The sequence below is a fragment of the Amblyomma mixtum genome, chromosome 4 (assembly GCF_055824585.1).
Source record: "Amblyomma mixtum isolate Tamu chromosome 4, ASM5582458v1, whole genome shotgun sequence".
Lineage (NCBI taxonomy): Eukaryota > Metazoa > Arthropoda > Arachnida > Ixodida > Ixodidae > Amblyomma > Amblyomma mixtum.
Window position 1 is genome coordinate 94,687,072 of NC_143015.1, and position 23,504 is coordinate 94,710,575.

The following is a 23,504-nucleotide window of genomic DNA, read 5'->3' on the forward strand; positions in this document are numbered from 1 at the left end:
AAAGTATCAGTTTCGAACATTATTCTTAGAAGAGTGGAAATATCAGAGAAGGTGGCTGGTACACAGCATTGATTAAGGCTAGCTTGCCATCAGCACGAAGGCGCTTTGCTGGGATGAACATAAAAGGTTGTCGTGAAGTAAAACCCGCTGCTCCACATGGTCAGGCAGAAGTTGTTCCCTTCTAGCTGAAACGACTCCTCCAGCCACAGAAAATGCCCTCTCACTTGGCACTGAACTTGCACGTATTGCGAGGTACTTCGTGCACAGCTCTGACTATACCAGCTTCGCAGGTATAGCCACAAAGAAGCTCACCAGCGCAGTCAACTACGGCATGGCCCTTGGAGGTCCATGCGCATTGCTCTGGGCGCCGCCTTGTTATATCTTTGTCGATAGGGCTTGCGGACCGAAATGGACGCCGGTGCTCACAATGAATATTCGGCTAGATACGATATTCGCGTCGGGTCGAATATTCGAGACAACACGAATACTTGGATTTCGAATCGAATACGAATACTAAAAATATAATATTCGAATTATATTCGAAAATTTCGAATATTCGCACACCCCTAATTGTCACGTAAAGATCGGTTCTCCTCCTTTTCAACGGTGCCCTCCGTCTCGGCCACTTTCCCTCCGCGTGGCGAAGGGGGCGGATCATCTTCCTTCCTAAGCCAAACCGTCCCTCTTCCCTTCGTACTTCCTACCGGCCAATAGTGATGAACTCAATCCTGGGCAAACTTTTAGAACGCCTACTTCACGGCCGTCTTTACTATTTCTTGCACGCCAAGGGCCATCTCCATCCCAACCAGTTTGGGTTTACCCATTCGCGCAGCGCAGTGCAAGCCCTGGCCTCGTTGCGAACGGCCCTGGAAAATTTCCGCATATCCCGCACGCCCGTAGTTCTTATATCACTCGATTTTCAGGGCGCGTTTGATAGCGTTTGGCACCCCCTCGTCCTTCGCTTCTTTCGCTGCCGCGGTCTCCCTTCCAACCTGTATCACCTCTTGCGCTCATTTCTTTCGCAGCGCACGGTAGTCTATCGTACACGCACTGGTGAGGAGGTGTCCGCCAACCCCACTCTCGGCAGCCCTCAGGGATCACCCGTTTCACCCCTTTTGTGGAACGTCATAAACGCTGATCTTCTCGAATGTCCCATGCCTCCTGGCGTAACAATACAGGCCTATGCCGATGATACCATTGTGCTGGTTCCGGCACGCACGCGCCACGAGCTGGAGCAGTTGTGTGCCGATGTCCTTAACGCGGGTGACGATCTCGTGGACAAAAACATTTTGTATGCTGTTTTCACATGGCGTGGGCGGAATGGAAAAGCGCAATCCAACCGTTCGCTTTTCGGGTCGCCCCTTGAGTTTCAAACAGGAACTCAAAAGTTTAGGCGTTGTCTTCGACCGCCACCTCACTTTTCTACCGCATGCTCACTTTCTCCGCGACAAGGCAGAGATCCTCACTTCGCGTCTTGTCTCGTTTCTCTCTCTCCACCGTTCCCTCCCTTCCTGTTCTCTCCGTAGGCTTTATTTTCAAGTTATACAACCCGCTTTAACTTATGCCGCGCCCGCTTGGTGGTCTCGCAGCGCCAATTCCCGCCTTCGGGAGAAGGTTGTTTCTGTGCAGCGGGTCCCTCTTCTCGCTATCACAGGGGCTTTCCGCACAACGCGCACGGCTGCGCTTCAGGTTCTCCTCCGGGTACCCCCTCTTCCCTTGGAATTGGATCGTCTCTGTGCTGAGTTCAACCTTCTAAATGGTGTAGATCCCGTCACCTTTGGCGGTCACACTTACCTACCGTCTGATATCTTGCCCCGCTTTGATCCCTGGTGCGACCATCCCTCTCTGGCTTCTTCATTCTCCTTCGCCCGTCTTTTCCCTTCTCACTTTTCATCTCAGTCCTTCCTTCTCGGCCTTCATATGTTCACGGATGGCTCTTATACGTCCCACTCTGCGGGTGCTGCTTACTTCGCATTCTCATCTTCCGGCGCGCTGCGGAACGTGGGCCGGTTTCGTCTAGAGACAGCCTCTAGTGCCTTGTGCGCAGAGGCTGTTGCGTTTCATGAGGCCTGTTGTTACGCCCGGCGCGCCCCCTCTCCTTTACCCTTGCATGTCTACTCTGATTGCCTTTCTCTCCTTCAGGCTCTTCACTCTCTTTCTACGAACGACTTACGCGTCCATGACATCAAGCGCACTCTTGCCGCCATTTCTCTTCAGCGTCCTGTCTTCCTCTATCATGTCCCCGCCCATTGTGGTGTCTGGGGCAACGAGCTCGCTGACTGGGCCGCTTCACTGGCGTCGGCGCGTGGCCTCCTGCGGCCGTCGTGGCTGTCACCCTTGTCAGTGCGCACCCGCATGCGTACCACCGTACTCAGGCTTTGGTCAGACACCTGGGCCGCGGAACATTCTGACACCCTCCTGGCTGCTTTTGTCCCCTCTATTAACCGCCTCCCGCTCTCTTTCCCTCCACCCCGATCTCTTGTCCCTCTCCTAACTGGCCATGGTCGTTTCCCCTCGTACTTCCATCGTTTTGCCCTCCTTCCTTCGCCTTCTTGTCCATGCGGGGCAGCTGTGGGGGATGTTCTTCAATACCTGCGTGCCTGTCCCCTCACCGCAGACATAGCAGCAGGGCTTCCCGGCTATCCGCACTTTCTTTCCCCTCATGACTTCCCCTCTTTGTTAGGTTCCCCTCGGTCTCGTGCGTTGCTTATTCGCGTTGCTGTTCGCGTTTCTTCCCTTCTTTCACCTGTCTCTCGTGTTTATTCCCGCCCTGATGGCTCGTAGACCTCCCTACCATTTCTGTGCCTCCCCATGTCTCATGTGGTCGGGGGCACCATATGGCCAATATTGGTGGGCCGTGGCCCTGCCCCTGCCTCAGCATGTGGATGGTATGTGGACTTTGATATTTGCTGGCTTTGCGTGTACATACAGTCTCTGTTTTCTTTGCTTTTTGTTTTTTCATGTTTATTTTTATTTTCTGCCATTCCTTTTCGTTTCTCTAGCTGTTATATTTTCATGTTTTAATTGTTTGTTTGATTTTTTTTACTTTTCGCTCGTTCTATTTCCTTGCGTTATTACATGCCTTTTTGTCATTTACTTGATCCTCTTTTCTATTTCCCCTTTTTTATGTACCCCTTCTGCTTTCTTAAGCCCAGTATCTCCTGTTTGTTCGTTTTTTGTTTTTTCTCCTCGCTTTCTTTTCCTGTCTCTTCTTCCTTCTTACAGATCCCCCCACCTTCCCTCCTCCTGGCCGCCTGCGAGCCTGTCTGAAGAATCTGGGCACGCTGGACCCATGCCTGTTTTATGTTCATTTCGTACTTCTTAATCCTTCAGGGGCGTCTTGTTTTAAAAATCACTTTTGCCCGTCCATCATTTGTGCCTCTTTTTTGTTTCCTCTTTTGTAATTGGTTTTTCTTAAATTTTCTCTTGGGCGTTGGCCCCTTTTCTTTTATGTTTCATTGGATCGCCTGCGATAACCTCTGGTTGGGTGCGGGCTTCCTCTCCAATTTTTTTGTTTGTTTTATTTTATTTCATGAGAGTTTACAATAAAAGGAAAGGAAATCGCATCGTAACTTCTGAGTGGACACACTCGCGCCGTAAAAGGAGAGAGGAAGGTGGAAGCGGAAGAAGAGATAGAGAAACAGGTGGCGTTTTGGAGGGCTCCGGCATCATTTAGACCTCCTGGGGATCATGGTTGGTTTATGGGGGTTTAAAGTCCCAAAGCGACTCCGGCTATAAGAGACGCCGTAGTGAAGGTTTGGTTTGGTTTATTGGGTTTTAACGTCCCAAAGCAACTCAGGCTCTGGAAATTTCGACCAGCCGGGGTTCTTTAACGTGCACTGGTACTGGGGATCTTCGACATTCATTGAAATGGTACTGCAAACAGGCGCCTTTTGATTGCGAAAACATGTTTGCGGAAAGGAAATGGCACAGTAACTGTCTCGCATCTCGCTGGACGCTTTTACCAACCTTAAGTGGTTTAGTCATTCATTTAACAGCGGAGAAGCCTGGGAAGCTTTGCTGCAGAGCGAGGACCCCGCCATCCAGTAGCAAGTCATCCGCCTGGCGGCTCAGGCCGTGGAGCAACAATGTAACTTCACTCGTCCTTACTCGCGGAGCATCGCAACCCGCGTCCCAGGCCTGCGTGCCGGGACCGGGGATTGGGGGGCTCCTTCTCGGAGGATGAATATAAGTTTCATTCATTCATTCATTCATTCATTCATTCATTCATTCATTCATTCATTCATTCATTCATTCATTCATTCATTCATTTTAAAATTGGTAAATTGCTAAGTTGACAAATTGGTTTTGAGGAAACGAAATAGTGCAGTATCTGTCTCGCGTATCTCGATGGACACCTGACCTGCGCCGTAAGGGGAGGGAGTGAAAGAAGAGAGAATGAGGTACCGTAGTGGAGGTGTCAGGAAAATGGTGCGGTTCAACTACTGCCCAACCTAGTTACAGAGCGAAAGCTATGCCGTATAGGGCAACTAGTTATAAGCGCCAGTCCTGTCCTGTTGTGTGTGTTGTCTTCGTTTTTTAGCGCCAGTACGCCTTTTGCGTAAACATGTCAAGTTATAAGCGCCTTGTCGTCTCTAGCGTTGAGGACGTTCCGACACTGGTTATGCAGCCCACCCACCATGCCACCTTGGCAGGTGGCAGTTAATGGTTTATCGCGAGAGTTTAGCACGCCTGCGAAGCAGCAAGACTCAGCGGTGCCCTGGAATAGGGGCGCCGACCTTGTGAAGAGGCCGAAGACATGAGGACATCGGCCCACCGCTAAAACCTGATTTTTGGAGCAATAAATGTTTTTTACTCACTCTTGCTCACCCAATGAACGCTGCGGCCTATTGCAGCAATGCCGAGTGTCTGCTACAACGTTGCTAGCTCTAACACATGCCTGCAGCCATCCCACATCTCTCGCTCACCACCCCACGTACCTGAAAGGGCGATTCAGGCGTCCACTGACCCAGGGAGCCAGTTATGCACACTTCCTTTCCTTAAAGTGATCGGAGTGTAAAACGTTGTCAACGCCAAAACCGAGACTCCGACTCCGAGCCATGCGGACGCGCTTCGCATGGGCTCCGTAAATTATCGCTACCACGGCGAAACGAAAGAGCGCATTGACCCAAGACTGGTACCAGACGAAGCTGAACACCATCCGGATTCCGTGGATACCTCTCGCTACCAGGCAAGTGGGTCCTCTGCCGAATAATTGACGGAAACATTTTTCGGACGCCGTGTTGACAGCTAGGCATAGCTGCGACCACGGCACCGACCGAGCCGGCTAGGCCTAACGACGACGCCGGTGACGAGTACGGTGACGCAAGATGATCCACGCCGTAGAAGGCGAAGCTGTAACGGAGGCAGCTCCCTCACGAGACGCCTGGGAAGAAGTGCTGCGCAGCTCGGACCCCGCCGTCCAGGCAGGAGCCATCGAGCGCGCCGAAGAGGTCGCCGCCAGCTATCAGCTAACGGCCACCCGGCCCTTCTGCTAAGCGTCCAGGAACCCTTCTTTTCCGACAATAAAGTTTTCTCTCTTTCTCCCTTGTCAACGCCAACGCCAATGAATGCAACGAACGCCGACGGCCTATGGCTTCAGCGCCGCGTTTCTGGCACAATGATGTGAGGTGTCCACTGTTACAAGAGTGCAGTTACGCGCCTTCCCACTCATTCAGGCGTCCACTTAGATGTGCGAGACAGATAAATGCACCATTTCCTATCCTCAAAAACAAATTTACCAATTTTACCCTCTGCTTTCCAAGCTCCCGCTCCATTAAGGTGTCCACTGCTGGTTACAACGGACAACGGCGACGCCGCGAAACGCGGGAACGGGTGCCTAAGAGCTTAGCTCAATTGCATCGTCAAAAGATCTTGCTAGACACGGCATCTGCCAACGATACCTGAAACGATGGTGGTGGTGGTGGTGAAAACTTTTATTTTGTGAAAAAGAGTTTGGGAGCCACAGAGTGGCCCCGCTGCATGGTCGGCGTCCTTAGTCCGGGACACCGCATGACGAGGCCCCGTCTCGCGCCCGTTTCACCAGGGCCCTTTGGGACTCAAGCGAGGAGCAGTTGAGGAGGGCAGTCTCCCATGCCTCTCTGGAAGGGGTAGGGGAAGGGGGGAGGTGGGGATTTTGAGTACATGCCCACACCATGTGGAAGATATCACAGGTCTCCCCACAGTGTGGGCATCGCCCATCCGTATTAGGATCGTAATGTTTTATTATTGCAGGACAGAGTATAGTACCTGTCTGCAGGCGCCTTAAAGTTCGCTCCTCCGTCTTACTCAGCCCTTTTGCAGGGGCCGGGAAAAGGCGGTGGTTGTCGCTATAATGTGTTAATATTTCCCTGAATCGCAGCAGTGGCTGGTTAGTCTCCGAGCCAGAAGAGCTGGGATGAGGAGCCCGGTGAGTAAGCGCTCGGGCAGCCGCGTCAGCGGCCTCATTACCTCGTAAGCCCTGGTGGCCAGGAGCCCTAATGATTCGTTTGGGTGTTGGATCAGTGGCAGTCCGTCGTAGAATACAAGCAGCAAGGGGGAGATCTCCCCTACCAAGTAATGTTCACATGCTTTTCGGGAGTCTGTGATGATTATTCTCGAATTGGCGTGGGCGGCAGCAAGCGCTATCGCTACTTCCTCGGCCCGCATTGAATTCGGGGCTCGAAAGGAGAGTCCATCAACGTGCATTTCCTGGTGAACGACAGCGGCCGAGTAAAATCCCGTGGGCGATGGCCCTGCTACGTCTACATAATATACACCGGGTCGGGAGCCGTGTTGTCTCTCAAGAGCCCGAGCCCGCGCTTGTCGTCTGTTTTCATGCATGTCGGTGTCCATGTTACGGGGGAGCGGGGAGACCCAGAGTATATGGCGCCATAGTACTGGGGACGCTCCGCCTCCTCTGGAGTGCAGTCGTGTTGGATGTGTAAGCGGTTTAGCAGGCGGCGCCCAGGAGCCGTCTGCGTGAGCCGCGTTCATGAGGTGGGCCTCCCGCAGCTCCTGGTAGGAGTTTCGCACCCCCAATGCCTTGAGTTTGGCATTAGAGGTAGCCACCGGGAGATCCAGGGCTCGCTTAGTTGCCTTGCGGATGATGGCGTCTATTCGCGCCTCGTCTTGCTTAGTATTGCGGAGATATGGCACGGCGTAGAGGATCCGGCTAGTCACGAAGGCATAGACGAGACGAAGCGCGTCCTTGCCCCGCAGACCACCCCGCTTGTTGGAAACGCGGCGGATCATGCGCCCTACCTGTTCGCCTACTCTCTTCAGTTTCGCAATAGTGGAGTCCGGTCTGAGTCTCTGATGAATGAAAAGGCCCAGAATACGGAGCTCCTCCACCTCTCTAATAGGACCTCCTGACATAGAGATGTGTATTGCTGTTCTATCCTTTGGGTTCGCTCTGACATGCAGAAGCTCTGATTTCGCTGGAGCACATTGGAGCCCACAGTGGAAACACTGCCAAGCAATGCAGAGAAGGGCAAACTCCGCCCCCCTTCCCCCCTTAAGTGGCACGAGGCTTGGAGTCAATGAGAGGAGGATGTCTCTCGCGTGTCCAATGCACCTTGAGCCAACGAGAGTATAGGTGGCGTGGTGTCAGCGCGTGCCACGAGACAAGGTGGATAAAATTTTTCGATGCTGACGTGGACGAACAGTGTTTGACCAGAACCGGAGTGGAGCGCTGGCGTGTGGCTTCAGGAAGCTTTGCTATGCTCCTGGGTCGTTTTCACCTACCGACGCTGGTGTTTGTACAGGGGGAACACCTGCTGCGCACAGCAGCCTGCTGATCTCCTTCCGCTACCTTTCACCACCAGACCGCAGGCTCCGACAAGAACGCGCCAGGCAAGCATTCCGCCTTCCTCTCCCAGAAATGGCGGAGGCTCCACACAAAGGTCCGGAAGCGACGCTGTAGTCAAGGTTCGACCTTTCTTTTTTCTGTGTATTTCTTAATTCCATCTGAATGCTCGCGTAATTACGAGAACAACAATTGCGCTGATTGTGTCTATTACGGCCCCAACATGGGTATTAGTACAGCGTGGAGTCATCTCTGGGCTTCTTGGTGCGGCGTCTCTACCGGCGCTATCGCGTGTCGAAAGTTATACAACTTCTTGGTTAAGGTCGAGTCATTTACTCGGTTGCGGTCGCGGCGTTCGCAGGCAAAGGACAGTGCAGAAGGATCCAGACTTATCAATACTCCTGCGCCGACCCCGTGGCACAAAGAGAGCTTTCAGGCCATTGCCTAGCCTGTCTCCTAGCCTGCCTAGCCCACTGCAATGACGAGGATTCGGCGGAGGTAGGCATGAAATGGAGTGAGCGCACGTGACCGTGCAAGTGTGGCCGCGTTCTGCGTTCGATGCGAGGCAACGCATGTGACGGCGTCTCGCGTTTGAGCGTACGATCCACTCGCGGCCCTTGCACCGGTGGCTTCTTTTTGGATTCGGCGCTTAAGACCTTGGCGTCCGCGGCCAGCCTGCGAGCTTCGGCTGAATATTGAGGCCCAACAATTCGTCGAGGCCTTGAGACTGGCCACAGGACCACCTTCTTCCTTTGACGCGGCACCATCAGCCGGCGTCTTTCCTCCAGACCAGCAGTTCTCCTGCGTCATGATGGCGACCCACGCCGCCATTCGTACCATTATTCAAGCTCCGTAACGGCCCCGACCGAAATTTCGGATGTTTCATTGAGAAAAACCTGTAACAGCTTTGTTATAATCTTCTTAGGGGGTACAGCGGCTGACGTAACGCGTAACATTACGCTGAATACTTTTGCACTTTCTCACTGCGCGGTTGAAGTGACCAGCTACAAAGTGAGCCAGGAATGCGCCTTTCCTTTCCTCAAAAACAACAGGGAGTCGTGGTGGTTCGGTGGTTATGGTGCTTGGCTGCTGAGCTAACACACGCGGTTTCGGCCCAGGCTACGGCACTTGATTTTCGGTGAACGCTAAATTCTAGAGGCCCGTGCGCTGTGCGGTGTCAGTGCACGGTAAAGAACGCCAGTTGGTCGAAATTTTTGAAGCCCTTCACTACGGCGAACCTCATAGTCCGAGTCGCTTTGAGACGTTAAATCCGCCATAAACCAAATCAAACCATTTTCCAAGACGCATTACTGGCTTTGCCAGTGGGCGCCTCAACAGCGCCGTGAGGTAGAAACACGAACGCCGCTGAAAGCTTGTTTCCAGCTAACTCCTCCTACCCCTATCCTTTCTTACTACCCCCCCCCCCCCCCCGTTTCTTTTTCCTGCTTGTCCGCTTCCTGTCCTTGTCTTCTCGCCAGCAGCAGCTGAGTCAGGTTTCGATGGCATATGCCATGACTAGCCAAATACAGCTGACGCCTTACAGCTCGTTTGGTCGAAAAGCTAACAGCGTCGTATAGTTGTAGTTGGCACCGACGCTCATGTCAGCCGTTTGCCGCCGGATTCTGTCATACAATTCAGCATTTCGTGAAGCATAATCTTGCTAGGAAGAGCCTAGCTTGCTGCAGGAATTCCGACCGGCGAACTATAATAGGAGAGTGCGGGTGTCTGCCAATTCCTAAAAAAAATCCAATTTTCATTTTCTTCATTGCGGCACCTGTTCCTTCTTCTTCCTTCTTTGTCGTGTGGTTCGGGTGTCCAAAGAGGGACAGAGCATTACTGCGCAATTTCCTTCCCTCAAAAATGAGTTGCCTTCAAAGCTGTTTCCAACGGGCAAGTCGTCGCGCCGAATAGGCGATGGTGTTCCGTGGACCCTCGCAGCGCTGCAACACGCTGTCGCGTTCCGCTCCTTAAGGTGAAGCTTAAGCGTCCTGCAATTTTCTCCTTTCATTGTTATTTCACTTTATTAATAATTAGGCACTAATAGCAGTTAACCCACGGCGGCGTGTCCCACCTCCTGTGGAAATGCCCAATCTAGGCTGTGACGGATTGCCGTGGCTTTGCTGCAGCATATTTTGAGATTCCATCCTACCGCTCGAACTGGCCCTTCTAGCGACTTACTAATGTCTGAATGGTCGCTTTGGTTTGGTGCATGGCCGTTTAACGTCTCAAAGCGTTTCAGGCTGTGAGGGACGCCGCACTGAAGGGCTCTGCAAATTTCGACCAGCAGGTGTTTCTTAACGTACACTACATCGCACAGTACACGGGCGTCTACTATTTCGCCTCCAAAGAAATTCAGCCACCGTGGCAGGGATCTAATTCCCGTTTTTCGGGTGAGCAGCCGAGTGCCAGAATAACCACTGAAGCCACCGCGGCCGCTCCTATCCAAATGGTGTTTGAAAAATATGGCTCCCTTGGCGTGATCAGAACAATATTAAATGACTATGAGCGCGCAAACATTAAAGACTTCCTACTCTTCGTTACCCCCTCCCAAGGCTTTGCGCCTTCCTTACCAAATGAGACTTCCAACTCGTCTCCCAGTGGCTGAGTGGTTATGGCGCTTGGCTGCTGACCGGAAAGGCATGGGTTTGATCGCTGTTAAAATTGGTTTTTGAGGACAGTAAATGGCACGATGTCTTTCTCATACATATTGGTGGACACCCGAACCGCGCCAAGATCTCGGTTGCAGCAGTCCAATTTCGTTGGAGGCAAAATAGAGGCCCGTGCACGTCAGTGATCGTTAAAAAACCGCAAGAGGTCGGAATTTCTTGAGACCTTCACCACGGCGTCCCACATAGCCTGAGTTGCTTTGGGACGTTAAAGACCCATAAACTCAACATTTTTTCTAGCTAGCGTTCGTACTTTTCTCTCACAGTGCGCTTCAGGGGTCCACCCCCAAAGGGATTCAGTTATGCGCCTTTCTTAGCCAAATCAGGGGAGGATCTCGACTCCGAATAAGATTAGGCTGGAAACTGGACTTCAACTGGACTTTGTTCTTGCCGTGAAGTGTCTAATGAACGCGGTCGAACCAAGCCCGCAAGAGCAAAAAGGCCGACTATGCACGTGGACGTAGAGACGCTCATCCTGACAGTCGTGGAACGTCAAAAGGGTCCTACAGCTCCAAACGTCTCGGTCGCTAATGCCAGTCAGCTTTCGCTGATTAACGCAATAATTGCTAAACGTAGGTCCACTAATCGTTTTTTAAGCGCCTCAGACTTAACGGCGGTCGGTTAAACTCGGTTCCTCCCTGTGGCATTGTTTAGCGTTCTTACTGGTTTAAATTTCATACTGTTTGTGTTGTGTTGGGTTCAATGGCACATAAGCAGCTATGGCCATCATGCGCCAAGCACAAGTACACTCTTAAAAAAAAGTTAGTAAAAAGTTATTAAATGGGTAGTAAAAGGGTAGTAACTGCAGCAGTTACTAGCTCTGACTTCGTTTTACTACTTTTTGCTGACTACTTACTACCCTCTTCAAAGTATAGTTAGTAAAAGTAGCCCTTGCTACCCTTTTACTAACTGTGGTCGCCAGTTAGTACCTAGTTAGTAACTGTTCCTTTTACCCCAAAATAAAGTCAAAATAAAGTCAAAGAATGTAACTAAAGCAGACTGTCATGCTAATAAATTGGTTTTGTAATTAAACATTTCTGCAGGGGCATGCGGTTAGGTAGATTAAGCTGTTTCTACAATATCAACTTCATAATTAAAGCTGGCATCTTAGCTCAACCGGTACGAACAACTAGCCCGTAAATGCGAGCCTGATTTACGGAGTATATAAGCCTGAGAAAGATTTCCCTACATGTGCACGCGCTGTGCGCGTGTGTGACTCTTCCTTATTTGTGCTTTTCCTGCATTCTGGATCTTTGTGTGCGCGCGGTAAGGTTGTTGATGCCATCATCTCGCATAATTTCTACATGTAATGCGCGGTAAGCTAAGTGTGGGATTTACTGCCAGCACGCTCTGATAGCTCTGTCTGGATTCCGGAATTAGCCAAATTGACTGTGAAGCTTTTTTTATTTTTCGAGGACGCACAAATTTGACAAGCCACGCCAGCACACCGTACGAAGAACGTAGCGGCATATGCGAGTTTCTATTCATTTTCTTAGTAAATACTACTAGCTTCCCGTTACTAACTGCGGGTAGCAGCCGTTACTAACTCAGTGGGTTAGTAACTGTTACTAACCTCCCCGATACTAACTGCAGTTACTAACAAGGTAGTAACCTATGTGACAACCAATTACTACCCTAAAGCTAGTAAGTACTACTACCTTTTTTCTAAGCGTGTATTGTTTGTTCGTTTGTAGACGTGGGTTCTCTGTACAAGCCTACTTAAATTCAGTGCTGTTTGTGTTGTGTTTTGTTGGGTTTAATCGCGCATGAGCAGCTAAGGTCATCATGCACCAAGCACAAGTATTGTTTGTTCGTTTGTAGACGTGGCTTCTCTGTACAAGCCTACTGCGCTGGACATGACACCAGGATTAGCGTCACCTCCAATGTAAGCCCGCCTATCAGCGGGCGTCGTTCACTGTCCCGAAAATTGACAGATCCACTTGCGTTGCTGCACTCGTGTGTTTCACGGTCAATTCTTTCTCTGATGGAAGACATAGCTGTACTGCAAACGACTCGTTAGGGGGCGACGCTTGAGAGAGTATAATAACTATAATTCCAGACACGTCTGCGCTGCTACAAACTGCGAGCGAAGAAGGCAATCCTTGGTGGGTACATGGTTTTTCTTCTGCGCTACTTCGGCGCTACTTTGTCTATTCATCGGTGTTGCTTGGGAGCTAGAGCGCTGGGGGCGGCGCGCTTTGCGCCAGTGCCGTAAGAACGTTCTGCAGGCTCGAGCAACCACGTTCGCCGAACATTATTGTTTGCTGCCCTCCTAGAAGCTCGTCGCTTTTAAAAATGTGTTTTTGTGTGTGATTACGACTGGTATTGGCAGTGGTTGCATAATATCATAGTCGGAGAAACAGGTAGTCAAAGCATAGCATAGCATAGCCCAAACTGCAGGCATTTCTACTGCTGTCATGTGCAGCCTTTTCTAATATGCGACCACCATTTCCCAGACTAGAGGCGCGAGACTAGAGGCGTCCCATGCTATTACCAGAATAGCATGGGACGAAATGAAGCGAGAACTAAAGAAAACGCCTGTCGGTCTGTCGTTGATTCCTGCCCTTTTTGTCAGGGCTTCTGATCACTTCCCGTAACCATACTTCTAACCTAGCCACGATGGAGACTTACGATAGGTTTTCTTGCGCAGGTGACGAGACGTTGAAACTCACTGGGCCGTGTGGAATACCTACGTCGCGTTTGGACCACTTCTCCAGGGAAGCCACTCCCCTCAGTCTTCGTTTCACTGCAGCGGCTGGGTCCGTGACAGTAATGCTGAGGGTGAGAAGGCGACAAGTGATCTAGGCAGCATTGCACTCGGAAAAGCTGAACAGAATTGATGCAATATCCCGCAGTGCTGAATGGCCCTTAGAAAAATTTTGCATTTGCTTTTGCTGGCCAGGGAAGGGTTTCAGGTGGTTTATATATAGTGGTCAGCGAATAGAGAAATACGTATATCTGCATAGGCGAGTACAAGTTACTACACTCAAGATATTTAATATCGCATTCACCTACTAGCACCAATGAATTAATTTCGAAGGTCAATGAATTGAATCCCGGCGGAGTCGGCCGTATTGCACTGCATGCAGCTGGAGTACCCGGGTTCGAACCCTACCGCAGCGGCCGCGTTTCGATGGAGGCGAAATGCAAAACGCGCCCGTATGCTGTCGATATCAGTGCATACTAAAGGCCCCAGGGTAGTATAATTTATTCCGGAGACCTCCACTATGGAACTGTTTCTTCCTTAATTTCTCATCTCACTCTCTCCTTTATCCCTTCCCTCACGGCGCGGTTCGGGTGTTCACCGAGGTATGTAAGGCAGTTTCCTAAAAATATATTTAAAAAAATTACCGAAGGCGCTTTCAGTCGTCGCGCAGCGGCGGCCGGTAGCCACGCGTGACCTGTAGACGCGGCGCACTGCGTTCCTTCATTTGGAGGTGCTGCGCTTTTGCTTTCGCAACCTACCAGGCATAACCAAAGCTAAGCCAACGCCAATTTTTAAGGCGGAAGCCTTTAATGTCTCATCGTTGTAAGCAGCAGTTGTCGACAGAAAATGTCACGCTTTTCAATTGGTGGAAACGGTCGTGACGTCACAGTGCGCGAATTTCAAACGGTGCCAATTGTACTTTGGCTAGTAACCATGCAACCAATTGAAGGGATCGTATAGTGATGCTCCAAGTGGACTGAGCTTAGTTAATTGCTTAATTACCCAATTAGCCTAATTAGCTTTACTAGTCAGACCATATAAATAAATAAAACCGATTAAGAAATTGGTCGAGCTTAGGAATCGAACCCCGGTCTTCGGCGTGAGAGACGAGCATGCTATCCACTCCGCCATGCTAGCTCGATGGTTTGGAATGAACAAAGGCGCGTCTAGTCAATGCGGTGTCTTCACTCACTCTCATCCTCCTCCATTCCCTTCCGGCGAGGTTTAGGTGTCCACCGACAAATGACAGACAGATACATTTGCTTTCCTCAAAAACCAATTTACCGACGAGCGAGGCGTAGAACTGAATGGGCGATGGCGTTCCATGGACTCCTTGGCAGCGTTGCAAGACGCTGTCGCGTTCCACTCTTAGGGGCGAAGCTTAACATCTTAACCACACATCAGTGACCACACTTTAGGTCAAAAAAGTGCCCCCCTGAATTTTGTGAGACAGTTGCTGCGTAATTTCCTTTCTTCAAATACAATTTTCATTTTCTTCATTACGGCTCCTCTTTATCTATCTTCTTTCACTCCCACTTCCTCCCTCCCTCTACGGTGCGGTTCAGGTGTACACCGAGATGACAGAGAATTACTGCGCCATTTCCTTTCCTCAAAAAGCGTTGCGTTCAAAGGGCAAGGTATCGCGCCGAACGGGTGGTGGCGTTCCGTGGACCCCCTGGCAGCGCTACAACGCGGTGTCGCGTTTCACTCCTAAAGACGAAGCTTAAGCGTCATTAATTAGCAGTTAATTAGTATTCAGGCATTAATCAGTAATTAACCATTAAGTAGTGATTTGTCATCACTTAGTAATTAGTACTCAAATATATGTGACGCCACCAGTGCCACAGAAACCGCGAAGGTGGTGCGGAAAACGCTTCCGCCTCTACCCACTTTAGACAAAGTGCCCCTGAATTTTTTTTATTTTCCTTTATTCAGACCGACCGCGAGCACCAGTCGGCACGCAGCGACCCGAACATGAGCGCCTCCTCCTGAAAATGACTCGACGATGGCTGCACCCGCACTGATTGAAGCTCAAGCATGAACAGGGTGACTAACTTGTGTTGAAGCAGCGAAATTCAGGTGTCGCACAGTCTATAGAATGAATTTTGGAAACGTTATGTGTGATAAAAGATGGAACATGAAGCATGATGCTCGGCTCCAACGTCACTACCTTCGAAACCCGTGTAATCCACTTGCTCTGAGCGTTCAAGTAATATAAGGTGTTTCACCTAAGGCTTTGCACATTTTTTTAAAAATAGGCTCTGAGTTAAAGAGCGCTTATTTTTCGGCACAGAATTGTCAGCAGTGTGATACATCTGAAAAGATTTAAGACGTGCTAACAAGTAGGTTCGTTAAAGAAGGCTCGTTAAATAAGGTGGAATAGTTAACTATTTAACTATAACTCTGAAGCTCCTTGATTATTTATTGGAGGCGTGTAGCCAAACATCAGTAATATCCATACCAATTTTAGAATTTCGAAAAGGCGGTTACCCTTTGCGCTGTGGCCCATCAAATTTTGGGCACATCGTGTCAGAACACCTGCGCTTTCGAGAAGTCTGCAGGCCAAGGAACTCCTCCAGTGCCCTTAACTCGCCAAAATAGCCAAAATTTGTTGTGTCACAGCGCCAACGGTAGCCGCCTTTTCGAAATTCTAGAAACTGATATGTATATTATTTACGGTGGCGTAGACGCCTCACTATATTTTTAGAGCGTAACAGTGGTATTTAAAAAGTCAACTATTCAATATTAGCCATCCTGCTAGTTAGCACTTCTTAGCTGTATTCTTATGTGCTACCACTGACAGCGCTATATCGAAAATAACGCACTTCTAAGTCTAAAATCCTATTTTAAAAAATCATGTCAAGTCCTAGGTGAAACACGGTGTTTCTCTCGGGTAGAAAACAATATAAAAACGGCAGCACAAGTACTATAGCCACCAAAAGTCGCCCCGAAAATGCCTGCTGGCATTCGGTACCGCAGGTTATGCTTCGGTGGCAACTCTGGATGTGCACCAGTTTGGATTTTGTTGGGAACCTGTCACGACCGAAACGCTTGGAGGCGAAGGTATATGCTGGAATGTTTCGTATGAGCCAGCCATTTATATAGAATTAATGACGGGCGTATTGAAACCATGTGGAAAACATCCACTTTCGAAATGATTTCTGTATGCTTTCACGTACTTCTCGTATTATTAATAGCTTCCCCTCTCCCCTTTGATTCATTGCATTCCCTGTTAGAATGTTTTCTCCATCATTACTCCGTTCATTATTCTTTCACATTCGTAATCTTGCATTGAGGATGCCTGCAATGATGCTTGAGCCACTCAAAATTGTAGTAAAGATTGCACTTTCATAAATGTTGTTTTTCGGAATCGCTGTAATACTAATTTTCTAACTTTGGTCGGCAGTTTTGCCTCAGCGTTTCATTCCTCGATTCTGTCACACAGTCTGGCCTCTAGAAACGGCTTTACGATAAAGGCAGCAGGCACATATACACACAGAGCATGTGCTGCCATTGGGTACGGACTATAGCGCATTCATCTGCCCCGCAGACGCAGTCGTTTTTTTAAGTCTAAAGCCCAAGCGGTCTGCTTCTGAGCCTTAAGTCCTCAACCTAACTTAATCCTCCCAAACTTATTACTGTCAAATGCGTTTAAGATCCCCGCTACACGGCTCGGAAGCAAACCTTTTGGGCTGTATATTTTTTGACAAAGACTGTACGTGTTTCGCCTGTCAGTTGTGGGTACACTTGTGAGCAGCTCGATCGGTGAGGTGACTGATCACACGCATGTTGAACTGCTCAAAGGGTATCCTCGAAAAATTCTTGCGGTAGTTCAAAAATTTTAGGTCATACGCCTCAACGCACCGACATTTTAAACCTGCGTTTGCCAAATGCTCCTTGGCTCCTTATGGTGCAATAATACCCAACACACGCTTTCAGGATGCCGTTCTGCCTCAGTGCGCTAGGTGAGGCACTAAGTTCTACATTACCCACGTCGAGCCGAGCGAAGCATCGCTACAAAAAGGCGTGTAAAAATAGCGTCCTAAAAGCTACCTTAACGGAGCAATGGTCTTTCACGCCTCTTATTTGGTTGTATGTTCAGGTTCTTTTGGACGTCTGATAATTATTCCTTCCAGTTTTTTTTATTTTTGATGCGACTATTTTAGCAAGTTGGTTGTTGAAGAGTGTTATCATTGGCCTTCCGTTCGCAATTCGGAGAATTCTGGTGGTAAATACTCCGCAACATCTTTTATTTTGTTTTGTGTTGTCTGAATAACTTGGAACATTTATGGGGTTACGTGAAATTCTGACCGGCTCATATGCAAGTGTTTGAATAGAAGGAACACAAGGCGTTGCAGGCAATGAATGGTTATCAGCTATCGCTAGATGCTGGTATAAAGCGAGATCGTGGGCGTGGCTTCCGCCCCGGCAAAACACATTTCTAGAACGACCCAACTGCGTGTTCCGCAGCTTCCAAGTTGCTGCGACCAGGAAGGCAAGAAAAAGGCAATGAAAGTCTGTGAGTTTACCTGCACATGCTTACATCCACACCAATTAAGCGCAATAGAGTTAAAGACCCCGTTCTACAGAAAATCCGACCTCGGAGTTGTGAGCAAAATATCGCGCACATAGCACTGGTAGGTAGTTCCCAGGGAGTAATCTGGGAGGCGAAGTAAGCCACCCAGGTGACGTGACCTTGAGGTTTCATCACTACCTACCCACCGGATAGTGAGCAAACTGCCCAGCGTAATAGGTGGTAATTAAATTAATGGTTGGTCGGTCGGGAAGAGCAACCTTGGCCGGAGAAGACCCAGTAAGTGAGTGGATTTCGTCATGATCAGCATGACGTCTCCCCCAACCAACGTCACCAGATTTAATGGCATGGGACGAAATGAAGCGGAAACGAAAGAAAACGCCTGTGGGTCTGTCTTTGGTTCCTGCCCCATTTCTTAGGTCTTTTGATCTGTTCCCGTGATTATGCCTTTGACGTAGCCACGATAGAGACTTACGATAGGTTTTCCTTCGCAGGTGACGAGACGTTCAAGCTGACTGGGTCGTGTGGAATACCTGCGCCGCGTTTGGACCACTTTCCCAAGCGAAGTGTCTCCACGCAGTCTTCGTTACACTACAGCGACTGGATGTGCGATTGCAGATGCGCAAGGTGAGAAGGCGACAAGTCATCCAGCCCGCATTGCACTCGGAAAAGCTCAACAAAATTGATGCATTATTCCGCAGGGCTGAATGGCCCGTAGAAAATTATGCATTGCCTGTTGCCTGTTTTTGGCCAGCAGGTGGTTTACAGTCAGAAATAGATATCTGCGCAGGGAAGTGTAAGTTACAGCGCTCAAACTATTCATAATCGCATTCACCTCCTCGCACCAAGGAATTAATAACTTTTTGGAAGGTCACGGAATTGAATCCTGATGGAGTGGGCCGCATTGCACTGCATGCAGCTGAAGTATCCGTGTTGGAACCCAACCGCGGCGGCCGCGTTTCGATGGAGGCAAAACGCACATCGCGGCCGTATGCTGTCGATTTCAGTGGGAGGTACAGGTCCCCAATATTGTCGAAATTTTTCAGGAGACCCCCACTACACAGCTCTTTCTTCCTTAACTTCTTCTCTCACTCCCTCCTTAACCCCTTCCCTCACGGCGCGCTTCGGGTGTTCACAGAGGTATGTAAGACAGTTTTTGCCCCGTTTCATTTCCTCAAAACAAGTTTAAGGCGGAGTCCTGTAATAGCTCATACTGTCCCCAAAACTCTCACTACAGCTATGAATCAAACGGTTGACGGGTGTTTAACAAGGTACATTTTCATTTTCTTCATTACCCACCTCTTTCTCATTCTTCTTTCAGTCCCACTTCCTGCCTTCCTATATGGTGCGGTTCAGGTGTCCACCGAGATGAAAATTGCTGTGCACGCCGCCGCGGTGGCTCAGCGGTTATGGTGCTCGGCTGCTGACCCAAAAGACGCGGGTTCGATCCCGGCCGCGGCGGCTAGAATTTCTTTGGAGGAGAAATTTTAGAGGCCCGTGTACTGTGCGATGTCAGTGCACGTTAAAGAACCCCAGGTGGTCGAAATTTCCGGAGCCCTCCACTAGGGCGTCTCTCGTAGCCTTAGTCGCTTTGGGACGTTAAACCCCATGAACCAAACCACCAAAATTGCTGTGCCATTTCCTTTCCTCAAAAATGCCTCGCGTTCAAAGGCATTTTCAATGTTTCCAACCATGGACTCCGTGGCAGCGCTGCAACACCCTGTCGTGTTCCTCTCCTAAAGGCGAAGCTTGAACGTCATTAATTACTAATTAGTCACTGATCAGTAATTATTTACTCATTAGTCAATAGTAATTACTGGCGATTAGTCATCAGTATTTCGTCATTAATTCGGTGTGACTTCATCCAGTGGTGATGTCACCAGTGCCACAGAGGCAGTCAAAGTGGTGCGGAAAACGCTTTCGCCTCTACGCACTTTACACAGTCAGAGTGCCCCCAGATTTTTACAATTTTTCAATTCAAAAATGCACTGCATGATCTGTGCGGCATCAAAGCCTCTTAAAACGAAACGCGAGTACTCGAAATTTCAAGCGCTTCACTCTCTTCTCCGTCGTAACCTAGTTGCAGTTTTGTAATGTGAAACCCGGCACTCCGGAGCAAAATGACAGGGTTTTTGCCGCCTTTTTTTTTTGTCCATAGGCACAAGGAAAATGTCAGGTGCCTTCCTATATAAATGTTTGAAGGCGCAGAAATCTGCGCCTGCCTTTTGTGGGCACGTATGAAGTACGAAAGATTGGACATTCAAGGCCCTCCGAGTGCCTAAGCATGAATATCACACAGGCTTAAGAATATCGGTGGCTATAAGCTCTTGCTCTTATTCTCCAACGTCATGTCCTATGTTTAGAGTGGTCGGAAGCCGAAAACTTCAAAATTTGTCACCATGCTCCCTGAAAGCGCCAAGGTTATGCCTCTTTGCCAGACGCTGCCTGTCCTGCCTTAGCACTAAGCTCTTTTCGCGCTTGTTTTGTTTCTTAAGCCTAAATTGCCACAAGTGCCGCAATGAGGACACAAAGTTTCTTTTTCCTTCTTCCAGGCCTACCGCGGGCACCAGTGGGCACCGCAGCGACCAGAACATGAGCGCCTCCTCCTGAAGATGACTGTGCGACGATGACTGCACCGGCATTGTTTGGAGCTCTTGCATAAACCGGGTATCTAACTTGTGTTCAAACAGCGAGATTCGGATGTCGCGCACTCTTTAAAATTAACTTCGGAAAAGGCATTTATGTGTGATAAGATATGAAACATGAAGTGTGATGCTCCGCTCCACGGTCGCTACCTTTGAAACAGGTGTAATCCACTTGCTCTGAGCATTTCAGTAATACATGGTTTTTCACCTAAGGCTTTACACATACTTTTCCGGAAGTCATGCTATTGCTTTAGAATGAATTTCTGAAAACTTGTGTTAAATTATATGGAACTTGTATTTTGATGCTCCGTTCTACCTTCGCTACCTTCGAAACTCGTGTAATCCGCTTGCTTTGAGCATTTGAGTAATAGACTGTGTTGCACCTTAGACTTTATACAATTTTTATCAGGCGTCGTGCAGTTGCTGAATTTCGGAAAACTAAAGTGTTAAAGTATATGGAACACGAAGTTTGATTCTCCGTTCCGCCGTCGGTACCTCCGGAACTCGTGTAATCCTCTTGATTTGAGCATTTGAGTAATACAAGATATTTCAACTAAAAGTTTACACAATTTTTAAAAATGAGTTTTTTCAGTTACAAGAGCACTTTTCCGGCATAGCATTCTCAGCAGTGCAGTACATCAGAATGCAGATAAGATGTGCTAACCAATAGGCTGCTAAACTAATATTGAATAGATAACTTTTTACCTAGATTACTGCTAGGCTGGATAATTACTGAGAGGTGTGTAGCCCACCCTAAGTGATATCCATATCAGTTTTCAGAATTACGAAAAGGTGGTTACCCTCGGTGCTTTGGCACTTAAAATTTTCGGTACATCGTGCCAAAATACCTGCGCTTTCGAGAAGCCTGCAGGCAAAGCAACTCTTTCAATGCACGCAACTCGCCGAAATAGCGAAAATTTGTTGGGTCACAGCGCCGACGGCAGTTGCGCTTTCGTAATTCTAAAAACTGATATGGATAATATTTACGGTGGGCTATACGAGGGGGTACCCAAAAGAAACCGGACTTATTTTTGTTTGAACTTATTTGTTCACATTTTGAACACAGACCTTCAATCTCCTTCAAAGTATTCCCCACTTGCAATGATACGCTTGTCGAATCTTTCATTCCATTTTTCAAAACATTGTTTAAATTCATCTTTTGTGATGCTTGACAGTGCCTCCATCGTTTTTTTCTTCACCTCAGCAACACCAGCGAAACGCTTTCCATTCACCTATTTTTTCATTCTATGAAACAAAGAAAGTAGCACGGGGCAAGGTCGGGAGAGTATGAGGGGTTGAGGAATAGGGGTCAAGCCATTTTTGGTCCAAAATTGTCGTAGACAGGGCTGTGTGAGCAGGGGCATTGCTATGATGGAAAAACCAGTCACCCGACCGCCACAAATCTGGCCGTTTCCACCGCACACTGTTGCCCAATCTTTTCAAAACATCCAAGTAGAAAGCCTGGCTAACTGTCTGACCCTGCGGAACAAATTCTCAATGGACGACTCCTCTCACGTCGAAAAACAAATCAGCATTGTTTTGAGGTTTGGTTTCACCTGACGAGCTTTCTTGAGGCGAGGTGAATTTGAAGTTTTCCATTGGCATGATTGTGGCTTTGATTCAGGATTCGATTCAGGAACACTTGAGTTGTCCCCATAGCATCGTCCTTGTACGTCTTTCTTAATATTTCAAGAGTTTCCATTCAACTTTTTCCGGGCAAAAATCAGAATTTCACTGGCGCACGCTGTTCACAAAAATCAGCCATTGCAAAAACGACATTCACACAAAACATTCGTCACTCTGAAACGCTGCCTAAACAAGTCTGACCTCCTTCAACGACGGCACTCGGCTTACTGACTCTGGAATGTTCGTTCTATGCGCTCCTAGTGGCAAAACGCGGTACCACAGAAGCTTTGCCGACCAAAAAATTTAGTCCGGTTTCTTTTGGGTACCCCCTCGTATGCCTCTTAATTATGAAGGAGCCTAACAGTAATAGTAAAAACGTTAACTATTCGATATTAACCATCCTGCTAATAGCACTTCTCAGCTGTATTCTGATGCATTACCACTGACAATGCTATATCCAAAGCAGCACGCTTCTAAATCGAAAAGCCTACTTGAAAAATTATGTCGTCTCAGGTGAAACGCCCTGTATATTGGACGTTTTGCAAGGGCTAGAAGACAATATACATGCATAAACGGCAGCGAAAGTACTAGATAAAGTAGAGGTAAAGTACTGGAAGTACTTGTGCCCTGAATATACCTGCTGGCATTCGGTACAGCAGGCCGTGATTCGGTGGCTACACCGGATGATCAGCAGTTTGGATTTTATCGGAACCTGTCACGACCGAAACATTTGGAAGGGAAAGTATATGCTAGAACGTATCGTATGAGCCACGCATGTAGAATTAAGGACGTGCGTGTTGAAGACATGTGGAAACCTAACGCTTTCCAAATGATTTCTGTATGCTTTCTCGTACTTCTCGTATTATTAATAGCTTCCCCCTCCCTCTCTCCTTTAATTCATTGCATTCCCTGTTCCTTAGTTTTTTCGCCACAATCACTCAGTTCAGTATTCTTTCACATTCGTAATCTTGTGTTAAGGATGCCTTCAATGATGCTTGAGCAACTCAAAATTGTAGTTAAGATGGCACTTGTACAATTGTGTACTTTCTTGTAACCCACCATTGCGCAAAACTGCAGTTCTGAAATTTCAGACATCATTATTGATCACGCTTGCAGTTTTTGGCCGCTTTTTCGAATGTGTAAATCCACGCCAGCTTTCAAAGAGCACAGCGCGGGGAAGCCCGAAGCACTTCGCGAATTTGCTTGGTGAGGGGACAAATGTTTTTCAGTGAGATGCCCACCTGTCGATTCCAAACGTATCGCGGTATTATTGGGCTTAAGAGCCTATGTTTATGAAATGTTCGCAGTCTTCATACCGGAGTTTTTTTTCCTAAGGCCCTTGCACTACACTGAAGCATATGTGAAAGCAGATCCCACAAGCGAGCTACAGGATTGCCTGTACGCTGTTGTGGGTTGGAAGTTATCGCCTTCGTTTACGCCGACCAGTACCAGTGAAAACTTCCTCTCGTTGGGGCCAATACTCCAAATCATTGCGCAAGAATGACTACCCAGTTGCTACCTAAGGAGATGTATTTTCCTC

The 23,504-nt window shown here is 48.6% G+C and overlaps 1 protein-coding gene and 1 long non-coding RNA gene across 8 annotated transcripts in view; both read left to right on the top strand.

Annotated features, from left to right (window-relative positions):
* Positions 1-23,504, top strand: part of LOC149347461 (uncharacterized) — a 283,383-nt gene that overhangs the window by 166,629 nt on the left and 93,250 nt on the right. The gene's annotated exons all lie outside the window — the stretch shown is intronic.
* On the top strand, positions 13,101-21,294 carry LOC149347468 (uncharacterized). The gene is made up of 4 exons (XR_016292530.1): positions 13,101-13,233; positions 15,095-15,205; positions 18,188-18,320; positions 20,246-21,294. It is a non-coding gene; the product is annotated as an uncharacterized LOC149347468 (long non-coding RNA).